Raw genomic sequence first — 14,216 nt, 5'->3', positions numbered from 1 at the left:
GTGTCAACCGTTGCTTCACTCTGCAAAGGTGTAAGGCTCACGCAGATCCACGTGCCCCCCCAACACACATTTAATACCTCAACCAATGCAACTCGGAGGAATAAATGCGCTTAGCAAACTATCAATTCTGAAGTTGAAAACCATCCATCCTCCCCAAGGTTGAATTGTGAAATCAACATGATGATTCATTTTAACTTGTTTTACAAGCGAACACAAAAATCAAAGGTGAAAAAACAGGTTTGGATAAAACAAATCTCAAAGCATTACAAATGAAGAAAACGAGAACTAAGAGATGGGAAGAGGGGCGCCGTTCCATTCCTTGACGCATTCCATCATGGGATCAATGATCTTGCCTTGGCACATGGCTGTGAACACTTTATCAAACTCCTCACCAGGTGAGACCAGTTTTTCACCGCTTAGGTACCCTGTTCCGAGCTCCTCCCTCACGTATCTGTACAACGGATAAGACCTGCATTCCTTGATCTTGTTGGGGATTGCTGCGTTCCCATTCTCCACTGCCGCCCTTGCGCTCTCCACTTCCTTGGGCAGAACAGCCTTTAGCTCTTCTTCGAAAGCAGAAATCTTTTGGAAGATTGAACTGCTTGCATTCTTCTCGTTTTCGCCGTTTGTCAATGCGTGCTCCACGAGTACTTGCCTCAGCTTTTGCATCAATGGATAGGTTGCGCTGCAGGGGTCGTCGATGTAGGCGAATACGTATTCGCGGTCCACGGCTTTCACGAGATCCTTCTCGCAGAATCTCGAAGGGTGGAGTTCACCGTTGGCACCGGTTGTGAGGATTTTCTTCGCTATCTGGCTCACGGTGTTCTTTACCGTGCTCCTCAAGTTTTCTTCCAAATGCCTCAAGTCAATTTGCTTGGCAAAGGGCCACCAAGTATGTAGAAGACATGAGTTTCAATATATCAACAGCCTCGGCAGTTTTCCTTGAGGAGATTAGTCCCAAGGAGTTCACATCTTGGTTGTGCTGCTCAGCACTTTGAACATGGGTGGTGACTGGATTAGCAAGGTATTGGAGCTCGGAACAATAGGAAGCCATTGCGATTTCAGCGCCTTTGAAACCGTAATCCAGACTGGGGTTCCTACCACCGGAGAGGTTTGATGGGAGACCATTGTTGTAGAAATCATTAACGAGTTCAGAGAATTGAGCAAACATTAGTTTCCCAATAGCTGCAATTGCTAAACGAGAATTATCCATTGAGACTCCAATAGGGGTACCTTGGAAGTTGCCACCATGTAATGCCTTGTTCCTCGAAACATCGATCAAAGGGTTATCATTAACGGAGTTAATCTCTCTTTCAATTGATTTGGTCGAAAATCTGATCACTTCAATCTGTGGACCAAGCCATTGCGGAGAAGTCCTAAGAGCATACCGATCTTGTTTCGGTTTCTGCAGGGGATCCATTTCATGCAATTTCTGAGCTGCTTTAACATAGGAGCTCCCCTCAAGTATGTGTTCCATTATAGCTGCTGCCTCAATTTGTCCTGGATGGTGCTTCAATTTATGTGTCAAATGGTCGGTGAACTCGGGTTTACCATTCATCACTTCAGCAAAAATTGCGGATAATACTTCCGACAGAACAGCCAGAATGTTAGCTTCAAAAAGTACCATGGAAGCCATGCCTGAACCAACTGCAGTGCCATTGACTAAAGCAAGGCCCTCTTTAGGCTGCAACACAAAGAACCCGGAATCGATACCGGCTGCACGGAAGGCTTCCTCCGCATCAAGGGCTTCTCCGTTTGGTCCAACGGCCTTGGAATTAGGCCTGCCTGTGAGTAATCCAGCGATGTAGGAAAGGGGAACAAGATCCCCGGATGCAGTAATTGTACCACGAAGTGGCAGGCATGGGGTGATATTGTTGTTGATAAGTTTTGTAATAGCTTCCAAAATCTCAAATCTGATGCCAGAGTACCCCTGCAGCAGGGTGTTGATCCTAACAAGCATAGCTGCTCTGGTTGCCGAGTGAGGAAGTGTGTGGAATGACTCAGTTCCATGGCCAAAGATCCCAGCATTCAAGAACCTGCAACAACAGACAATTAATTTTATCCAAACTACCAATTCACTGTGAATAAATTTGCCATAAATCCCCCATTACTTTCTTGTAATAGCAACGTTAAGCTTGGAAAACTAATTTTGTTCACGCTCTTTCCAAAAATAGGATCAACTAAACAGCTCATTATAATTTGATGTCAATAATAGTAACTCGGTTATAACTCAGCTCACCATCAGGCAGGGTCAACAAAAGCAGTACTCCATACCATATCCGTACTACAATGCTAAACGTACGTCACTGAGTCAAATCGTAAAAGTCATTTAAACTTACCTGATGAGCTCTTTCTGAAGGGCAGCTCCTTGCTTGGTTCTCCGATGTGAAGTAGCACCAAAACCAGTGGTGACGCCATAGCTGTCGGTGCCTTTGTTCATGCCATCAAGGACCCAATCAGCACTGGCCTTAACTCCAGCCCTCGCATCCTCGGACAGCTCAACCTTGACACCCAAGTCCCGCGTAGCAATGGCAGCGACTTGAGAAATAGTCAAGGTCTCACCACCGAGCTTCACCAACGGGTTGAATTCAGCCACCATGCGTTTCACTTCGTCCAAATGACTCCCCTTGAGCGACTCGGCCCCACGTCCCAGTTCAAAGGATCAACGGCGCCACCGGCAACACCCTTCGAAGCGGTGCAGAAACTCTCCAAAGACCCGTTCTGGTGACCATTTTGAGCGACCGCCTCCATGTCAAAAAGGAAGAAACAAAAAAATAGAGAAGGACCCAGATGAATGCTTGTGCTTGTGTGTCTTAGAGGGAATTGAGAGGGGAAATGGCTCAGGAGAGTTGGTTTCCTGAGGCGAAAGGAGGAAAGAGAGCTAGTTTAAATAGAGAAGAGAGAGTTGGAAGGAAATGAGTTAGTGAGTTGGTAGGTAAGCATGAGTGGGTGACAATGGCGCGCGTGCCTAGAGAAGAAAAAATGTGAACGGGGTTTGTTGAGATCGACGGGAGGCCGCGGATTAAGAAATGATCCAAGGGTCATGGATTGCATTTGACTCACCAAAGTTGGAGGTGGCTCAAGGTTTGAGAAGAGGATGTGGTTGATGACACCATGCTTCAATGCATGATTTCTACGAACCTCTCCAAGTCCTTTGGTTTCCATTGTCCTTAGTGTAGATAAATATTTTATCCAACAATTTTTTAATAATGTTTAAACTGACAAATTTATTTTAAATTTTTTTAAATAAATCAATTCAAGTTAAATTTTTAATTTTTATTTAAATTTAATTGTAAATATTTATAACATTATAATATGAATTAGTCTAATATAACGACCTTTTTATAATCATAAAAGATATACATATATTTTTCTCATATTTTTTATATTATAATATTATTTAATACATAAAATGTCATCTAAAATTATATAATATATTTATAATTTTATTTTTTTAAAAGAATATGTTTTAAGAAAAAAAATATCGATGAGAATAGAAAAGAATTAAATAATTCAAGAAAAGAAAGAATTTATAAAATTATTGCAATAAAAAATAAATAAATAAAATATAATGTTAAAGGATTAAATTATAAAAAGAATAAATTTATTGTTAAAAGTAACAATTGAAGTTACATAAATATTCTATAGTATTAGAGAATCATGTAATTCAAATTTAGTCAAAAATAAACTTAAACTAATATATGAGTTACTAATTCGAGAAATTATTATGGGTACTTCAATTAGTCAAATTGAATCAAATTAAAAATAATAATTAATTAAGTTAACAAATCATATTTTATAATTTAAAATTTATTTCTAGAAAATTATATTAAATATTGAATAACTTTTCAAATCAAATCAAATTTTACTAACCTAATCCTTATTTACTCTAACATTTGGATTATTTCTCTTGGATATTTCTCAGCACAGCACCACTTTTACATTATATTTCATATTTGTGTTTGACGTTATCAACTACTCCATTCGTTTCATTAAATGTATCTATTCGTCGCCAAACAGATGTGAAAGCACCAGTAAGACACAATATTTCTGCAAATTTACCCAAAGAAGTTGAGGAGTTGTTATTAATTGATATAACGGGCAGCCATACACCTGTATTCAAACAAAAAAAATGTATTCATTATTAATTTTTAAAAAGTTAAAATTTTAAACTTTAATCATAATTATTTTAAATATTTCAAATAATTAAATTTTATAAAATATATATTTGAAAACTTAAAACTTATTATTTTATATTTTTATCGATAATAAATTTTAAATAATAATGAGTCAAAGTTAAAAAGTTTGACTAAAAAAGTCAATAGTGGACAGATTTAATGGGACAGAGGGAGTATTAAGATATATCGTATAAACTAACTCACCTCAATAGTTAAATGAATCGTTGTTGTTCTTAAATATCACAGATTTGAGCACCAACGATTAAATATGTTGATTGAGTGTTTATTGTCAAATAGTTGAGAATATTTAGAACCTATATTATTTCATAATCACTTTAGTTTAATAAAAAAAACTATTAAGATATATCATCAACAAGTGTTAAAATTAAATATAATAATTATTATTTTAGTACTTATTACTTATTTTTAAGATAAATTACACTAATCATGTACAATAAGTAAAATAAAAGAGAATAAAATTAAATGATGAGTGGTGTAATTTATCTTAATTTTTATTGTGATTCATTGTATGAAAATAAACCAACCCTGACAACTTGTATGATTTTGACGTGTTCCGACATGTAAAATAAATCTAATTTGGATTAGGTTTTGGACAACTTTTAGAACCCGTGGGTCAATAAGAATGTGCTTCTAATTTAATTTTAATTATACATTTTATCTAAATTATATAAAATATTAAAAGAATAGATTCAAAGAATCATAATTGAATCTCGAGTAAGCAAATTGATTAATGATTATTAGGGATGGCAATTCAACCCGAATATGACGGGTTCCGATCCAACCCGATCAGGTCGAATTTTTTTAAAAAAGTTTGAGTTCGGGTCGGTCGGATTTTTTTTAAATACACTGTTCGGGTCGGGTTTAGGGTGAAAAAAATCCGACCCAAAAATATATATAATTTCACCTATTTATTTAGGGATAATTATAATAATGCACCTCTATATATAATTTTTTTTCAATTAAGTCACTGTTTTTATTGAATAAAAATATTTTTTTATTATTTCTGGTCGGGTTATGTCGGGTTTCTAAGTCATATAATAATTTTTTTTTATTAAGTCACTGTTTTTAGTGAAAACTATCGTGTCTTCTATACGTATTCAATGAAACATTATAATATTTATCTTAGATGAAAAAATAATCATCTTATCGTCCTATATGAACAACTTATTTCTTTCAAAGTATTATATGATCAAATTTACAATATGGGGGGGTTGGTGGTATACTTTTTTTCAACAGACGAAGGTCTTTCTTTTGAATTTATTTCTCAAAATAATTTTCTCAAACTTCACCAACCTTGTTTTGTTTTTTACCAAAAATATCAGCTGGCCTAATAAATTTTAATTTTTTTTTCGTTTTCTAGTTGAGAGTCGTCTTGTTTTGACTATGTCAAGCTTTTTTTTTCACCAACCATGTCGTTTTAAAGATAATAAACGAATTAATTTATCATCTAATAAGTTACAAATATGTTTTTTAAATTTTAATATTTTGGTTAGTTGGATGAGTAGAAAATTGAGATGATAAACAATTAGAAGGGTAAAAATAGAGAGATAAAGATTAATTTTTATTTCCACTACTTTAATTGGTAGGAAAATAGAAAAATTAAAAGATTATTTTTATTTAGGGTAAAATATACAAATGATCCCCTCTGGCTATAAGTTGATGCATTATTGAGTCTCTTTACTATAAAAAGTTATAAAATGGATTCCGACTATAGAGCGTTGCTTTATTGAGTTTCTCAACTATTAAAAGTTACAAAATAGTCAGTTGACTATTCATATGTTCCAAAACTTGTCATTTTTTGTTAAAAATGGATGATAATTTGAGCTTGACGTTAACATGTTGATCGGGATATGATAGTCATTTTAAAATTATGAGATCAAATTTTCTCGCATCTCAATCAGTAGGTTAACATCTAGCTTAGATTGTCATCAAATTTTAACGGAAAGGGATGAGTTTGTAACATATAGGGATGGCAACGGGTCGGGTTAAGGTTGGGTTTTTGTCAACCCAACCTGACCCGAAAATTTTATATCCTACACTTAACCCAACCCAACTCAAAATATATATCTTCCACCCGACTCTGACTCAACCCGAATTTTTAGAATATAAATTTGACTCGCCCTCGACCCAATATAAAATAAGGATTTAATTAAAATAATAATAATTTTTTTAAGAAACGACATTATTATCCTCGAGTCGGGTCAAGTCGAAGCTTTTTCACCATCCACCTAAACCCAACCTCACCCCTTAAAAAATCGACATGACTCGACTCAAACCTAAAATATTTAAAAAAAATCTGACCTATTGGGTTAGTTCGGGACCATCGAATTCGGGTTAAACTATCATCTCTGGGAACATATGAATAGTCAAGTAACCATTTTGTAAATTTTAATAGTCGGAGACTCAACAAAGCAACACTCAATAGCGGGGTCATTTTATAACTTTTAATATTCAGAGAACTAAAAATAATAGTACCACTAAAAAAAGTAGTACCATATAGTCGAAGTACAATTTGTGTGCTTTACCCTTTTATTTATTGCTTGTTTGGTAAAGTAAAAAAGGAGAATTAAGTTTTGAATTTATGGTGTCATTAGTAAAGCAAGTATTGTTGTTTTTAGAAATCCCGTGTTCGATTAGTTGTGTCTATATGTATAAGGTTTCAATGATTAAGAAATTTTGAATAAATATTATCTTATAATCACAACATATTAATAAAAAAATTATATCTTATTTTCTTTTGTATTAACCCCATATGAAATTTATTTTATTTTCATTTTTCTACCTATTAGTAGAGTGGAAGAATATTATTTTCTTCTCATTGATATGTTTGTGGGAATGATAAATAGTTTAAAGAAAAAAATATTTTTTCACATATTGTTCGATGGAACTAAAATATGAGATGAAAGAAAATTAAACTCTAAAAAATATATATTTTGAAATATTTAAGATTCCATTTGTTTTTAGAAAATATTTAATGTTTCTAGTTTTTTATTGTTTTTAGAAAATAGTTTTCATTTTAAGTTTTTTGAAAATTATAAAACGTGTTTAATTAATATAAATGAAAACTTGATTTTAAAAATAAAAAATAGTGAAAATATATTTAATATCTAATTTTCTAAAATATAAATGAATAAACAATTATTAAATTAATTAATTAAAATATAATTATTGAAAAATTTATTACATAAATTTAACATGTGAGTATACAAATATAAAACAATGAATTGATAGAAATTTCATAACACAAAAATTATTTTAGTTTATAATAAGAATATAATATTAATGCATATTGGACATCAATTACATTAAAAAATACACAAAAATGTTATCGTAAGCAAGAGCACACAAAAGTTTCATAAAAATAAAAAATATTTAGTGGTATTTAAAATTATACACTACAAGAAAATGCACCTTTAATGACAATGCAAATGGCCACTACAAGCATTAAATTTAGATACTAAAATATAGTGTGACAAAATTTTCAAGTCGACACTTGTTGTCACTAATAACCCCATCACTATTATATTAGTGACCATTATTCAAAAAATTGTCACAATTGCTCGTTTTTTTGTGATCATCTATTCGACACAATTATCAATATGGATTGTGATGAACTTTTTTGACACTAAAACTATATTTTGTGACCATCAATATTGTTACACTAAGTATTTTTTAATGACCAAATATTTTATCACAACTACATAACTAAATTAATTAAAAAAATTATTATGGAATCAATTATAGTAGATATTACATTTTTTTTGTTGTATCCATCTTCTTTAGGAACTTGCATTGTAATCATTGTCATCGGTTAGTTATTTTTCGTTAACGGTAGATGATACGACCATCTAGTTGTTGGTTTAACATGTTTTTTTTATAAATTGATACAATACATGGCTTTTAAGATGATCGAACTTGGGACCTTTAGAGAAATGTCACAATAAAATACTATTAGTGAAAAATTACATGTGATAAGCTTCAAAATTGTCATAATTATTATCTAAAGAGTGACAAAATAAAAATAAGTCACAATTACTTATTTCGAAAGTGACAAAAATATTTTTGTTATTAAAAACGTAGTTTCTGTGATGAAAGTCTTTAGTGTAATAATTAAATGATCACAAAAAGTCTTAATTCTTGTAGTGTTATCAAATTTTTGTTAAAAAAAATATGAATCCTTTGAACTTTTTTTTAATGTGACCATTAAAATGAGAAGAAATTTATTTAATCCTTAGACCAACATAATCAAACTAAGAAAAAAATATGAAAGCAATTTTGAAAATAAAAATTGTATCATTATTTTAAAAAAATAAAACTTGTAACATAATTTTTTCAAGATATTTCATAAAATTTTATGAATTTTGAAACATTTTAATCAAATTTGTTTCCTTATTTTTCTGCAATTGAACATAATATAAATTATGTCGTACAACAAAACCAATAGGTTGCTGGTTTGAATCCATTTGGGTGTGAATATAGTTTTAGAGATTTTAAATTTCATTCATAAGATGACACGTTTCATCTTATGATTGGAGTGAAAATTTATGAAATTAAATAAATAAGAAATTAAAAAATTCTCTCTAAACAGATGGTGACATATGTCATTATATGATTTGAGAATTAAATTTATTGAATTAAATTACAATTAAGATCAAACTGGTTAAATGTGTAAGTAATAAGGATCAAATATGTAAATATACCAATTTATTGACTCCCACATCAGCTACTCTGTTAAATATTAACGACAAGTGACTTGACTGAGAACAATTAAATAGTTTAGTGGTCTGATTAACAAAACTGAATGATCGGTGATAAATGTAAAAGGACTAAATATTTAAGTAATCAATAATATAGTTTACCCTTATTTATTTATATTTTGGGGATTACAGGTCCAGGGTCCTTACATTATGCAGGGCATGGTCTGTTTGGATTACAGGTCCAGGGTTCTTACATTATGCTTTAATGTTATATTTATACAGTTTTATTATAATTATGGTTCATATTGGAAGAGAGATTAAAATATCATGATTTAAATGTAATCGTATACGGGGATGGACCAAAGGAGGATTAGGGTATTCGTCCTCCTAAAAATTTTAAATTATCATATATTTTAGATTTTTTTTTCTATCTTCTATTGATAATTTATTTTGATCATCTTCTAAACTTTTATAAGTTCGTCCCCTAACATAAAATCATATATCCGTTCTTGATCATAAATGAATTTTATTTAAATATTACAAAATTTTCGATTTGAATTCATAACTTGTAACAAAAAGCACCATATTATTTTATCATTTTTGATAAAATAATAATTTATAGTAAATTATATAACAACCTTGTATCTAAATGATCTTAACAAATATGTTTTAAGGTTCATTTTAAAGTGGTTGTTTAAAATATTTAATTTAAAATAATAAAAAAATAAAAAGATAAATATTCGTATAAGAAAATTTATTGCTTTATTCGATCGATATAAAAATTCTATTAATTTTATATTATATATATACACTAAATTATCAACAATAGTTCAGCAACAAAAAGTTTGTCTATGGAACTGTTTTATGATTTTAATAATCCAAGTAATTCATTAAAATTATAATTATTTTATAATATTTTTTTTTTAATTTTTTACATCAGTTTGTGATAATTACAAAGTAATATATGTTTGAAATATTTTAAATATCTGATAATAAATGTTTAAACACCTCTATATATAACATTTGTTATTTTAATCAATGTGTCAAGCACATGCATGTGTGGTATTTAAATATTTTTAACTTAATTAAGTATTTAAATTTGATTTTATAATTTAAGATAATATTTAAAATTTGTTTATTAGTTAGACACTTGGATTTAATTTGTTGATTTAAGTTAATGTTTTTAAATTTTATTTTTTATTTAAACTAGTATTTTATAATAAATTACTTATTTGAATCATGAAACTATCTTAGGTACTAATTTTAACTTAAAAATTAATTTCAAATATCTAATTGGATTAAAAAAAATAAGCACCAAATTATAATTTAAAACTAAATTTAAATATCTAATTAGATACAAAAAATAAACACTAAAGTGTACTGTAAAATTAAATTTAAATACAAATATATATATATATATATATAAATGCTATTTCCTAGCATTGATTTTAGGTCAATAAATCACCAGTAATGTTGAAATTTGTGGACAAATTAAGTTGAAAATACACGTGATGATGATTAATAATTGAGATTTGGATCAATGGATCTAAACCTTGAATTAACTGAGATTGACGCCGATTGATTTGCTTTATGCATGTGTTTTGCAATAAATATTACTTTTAAATAGAATCATTTATTAGAATGAATATACATTAATTTTTTAAAAGAAAAGTTATTTTACTTTGTAAAATTATAATCCAACCCTAAATTAATATAAACAACATCACTTTTTTCCGACCAAAAAATTCTCTTTTTTTATTTAGGATTAATATTTGGTATATTTTCAATGTGAAAAAAATTAAAAAAAATTATTATGATTTTCCTTATTCTTTCAACTAACAATGTATGTGGTAAGAATTTATTGAACGTAGATACAGATGTACGTTGCTTTCCTTTTAAAAAAAAATAATTTATTAAGGGCAATTCATAACGGAGGTCTTCCACTGAAGATACTCTCAACCTGGCGTTGGGGCAGCCTACTACCGTACCTCTCCCTTACATTATTACATATGGGAATAGAGTCAGCTAATTAATGTTTGGTTTGAGGAAAAATGGTTGATCAATATAAAATATTTTTCTAGTCAATATATTTTTCTTTGCATTTTTTGGAAAATAACCTACGGTATGATTTTTCGTAACTCGTCTTTTAAACTTTTCACTTCAAAGAATAAATACTCAAAATAATTTTATTTTATGTATTTAATATTAATAAAATATTTTAATAAAAACATTAATCATTAAAATATTTTGAATATATTTACTAACATTTCTAATAATATTATATTACATTTTAAATAATATAATAATATACTCAATTATATTATGATAATGTAAGATATTACATTTTAGTAATATATAATAAAGTATTAATAAAATTTATATTATTTATTTTTAATACACCAAATTTTGAGTAGTGACCAAAATGTAAGTTTTGAAAGATTAGTAGTCAAAGTATAAATTTAAAAGGTTCAAAGACCAAAAAAGAAATTTTGAAAAGTTATATATTTTTGCTCGTAAATGAATAGTTTGTCTAAGATTTTTTTTTTGTGGGAATCATAATTTTGATTCAAGGTTTGTATTAAAAGTTATTAAGTAGTAAAATCCGATAAGAGGATAATCGGATCGAACCAAAATTTTACAAAAAATTGAAGGATGTTGGATAAAAGTTGAAAAAAAAATTATTTCCATATTTTAGAACAATTAAATTTAGCATGGAAAAGTGAAATTGAAGTTAATTTTCTCTATTTAGCCAAAATTGGGAAAATAAGTGACTAAATTGCAATTTTCAAAATTTGCATGGCTAAAGTAAAATGTCAACTTCAAGTTGGTATATCTTTGACTATAAGATATTTCAATGGCAATTGGTATATTATGATTCATTAATGGAAAAGTTGGAATTTCTTATATTAGTTTTGTGTCAAGTGTTTTAAGCCAACATGGAAATCATGATTAGATGTGGATTCATGATTGGGGGTGAAGAACATGTTGATTTTGAAGATTTGATGGAAGATTTTTATGTTATTAAGGTTGTAGATTAATTTCCAAGCATGAGTGATGATTAAAATCATCTAAAAGTGCATGAATAAGTTTTAGCCATAGCTAGGGTTTTATGGAGATTGGTTTAATTTTAATTGAAATTGATGTTATGAAGATTAGAATAGCATGAATTAAATCATAGGAGCTTGAATTCATGCTTGAAATTGAATGAAAAGTTTACCCTAGATACTTTATGATTTCCAGCCATGAAAAAAAATATGGGAAAATGTTGAAAATTTTCCTATGGTCTAGAATTGATATTAAATGTGTTCTATGTGATTTCGAGATTGATTTGGATCAATTTGGAACCTTGAGGTAGAAAAAGGACTAGTTTGCAAGTTTTGAGAATTGAGGGATCTTGATGCATAAATGTGTAAATTGGAGTATTCAATGTTGAATTTAAATTATAGAATGCTGGAATTTTGAGTTAAATAAGTGATTTGGGATTAAAGTGCAATTTTGGATTAATTTGGTGATGAAATTCTAATAATCTCAAAAGTTGGGACTTAATTATGAAATTTCAAATGTGATAGTATTATTTTAGTATGAAATTTTAATACTGGAAATTTATATTAGTATGCTGATTTTTAAGATTAAATATTATATTTGGGATCGAATTTCAAGTTTAGTAAAGTGGGTGGTTGAATTGGAAAAGTCTAAGGAATAGAGGATGAAATTTGCAAGTTTGTGAATGCTAAAGTATTGAATTGAGTATATTATTAAGGTTCTGGAAATTTTAGTAATTTATGTGAAACGATCACAATGGTGAAGGATCATTATGAATTAAATGGAAAGGTTGACATGAGTTCTAAGAATAAATCATAATTAGTATCTTGAATGCAAAGTTAGTAAAAGTTGAAGGGTTGATGATGAAATAAATATTTATGGAATTGAATGAGTATTTTGGGAAGTTTGAAATTATGATGGAAATATGATTTAATTTGATATTGATTTAGCATCTATTATGTTTTATAGAATTTATTTTATCGGAAATAGATCATGTCAGTAGAATACTAACATACAGTTTGAAATGGTATTATGTATGTAATGTCATACATATTACGACAAATCTTGTTATTCTAGTGACTCGAAAGCGAAAGGCAAAGTTCTTGAGTAAAAGAGTATCGTATTCAAGTTTCAGTAGTGAGGCAAAGGTGAGTACAATTTATTTAATTATTTATTCTGATTGAGGAAGACTTGCGATAAGTCAACATCATATTATTATTTTAAAGTATGAAATTTTTAAGTATGATTTAATTATAAATATGGATTATTTTCATATTGCTTATATAGAGATTTATGAAAGAGTTTTGGGTTTGAGATTACCCAATACATTTTTCTATTATATTTTTTAGAAGATATTCGAATGAATTTTTTAATATAATTTTAAGAATGATCTATTATTTTAGAAATGGAATTATTTCTTTAATGATTTGAGAAATGTTATTTGAAATTATTTTAGAGCATAAATTGCTCAAAGTATCTATGTTCTAATTATGAATGATTTTGGGTATGAACTGCCCAAATTATGATTTTTATAATGATAAGTTGAAAATGATTATGTTATGAAAATGTGATTATTATATGAATAATATAATATAGAAGCCCATTGTATGTTACATTGAGAATAGTAGATATACTTGGTATGCCAGAAAGTTGAGTAAAGTTCAAGTTATGATACATTCGTGTAAATTACGTATGTCACTGTTGGTGCACATGATATGATTGCCTTGGAGTGCGATTCTAATGATTGGCACTGTGTAGTGCCTAGTGCGCACATTATGTCTGACTCATGTACCTTACATTCTCTTTAAATATACATTGGGCTATGAAAGTAATTGTGAAAACTATGATAAGTATCTAAAAGAAAGAATATGGAAATAGAATGAAAGTTCTGAAACATGTACGAATGAAAAGAATACAAAATGTATGTTATGTTTGATGTTGATTTACATGATTTTTGATAAAATCATGAGATAGTGATTTTCAAGTTTTCAAAGAGGAAAACGGCTTGAATAGCTCGGTTTGAAAGTTTCAATGTTTTTATTTAAATTATAGATTTATGTTTTATTTTGCTTTATGATATTTATGTTTTTTCTCACCATAGCTATTCAAGTCGGCCACCAACCACCGATGTTCCCCTCCTTCCCCCACACCAAGAGGCTTAAAACAAACCTCAACGCCGACCACCAACCACCGGTGTTCCCTTCACTCCCTCACGATCGGTGTTAAAAAACAGGCGAAAACCTAAACGGCGTAAAAAGGGCCACTCGACGTTCGCTCA

General features: G+C 29.3%; 1 pseudogene; it reads right to left on the bottom strand.

Annotated features, from left to right (window-relative positions):
* Positions 1–270: 270 nt before the first annotated feature.
* On the bottom strand, positions 271–2,831 carry LOC120149946 (annotated as a pseudogene).
* Between the last annotated feature and the right edge of the window lie 11,385 nt (positions 2,832–14,216).

The sequence above is a fragment of the Hibiscus syriacus genome, unplaced genomic scaffold (assembly GCF_006381635.1).
Source record: "Hibiscus syriacus cultivar Baekdansim isolate YM2019G1 unplaced genomic scaffold, ASM638163v2 tig00002793_pilon, whole genome shotgun sequence".
NCBI classification, from domain to species: domain Eukaryota; kingdom Viridiplantae; phylum Streptophyta; class Magnoliopsida; order Malvales; family Malvaceae; genus Hibiscus; species Hibiscus syriacus.
Note: the sequence above shows the minus strand (reverse complement) of the source record. Positions and strands in the feature narration are given on the sequence as shown.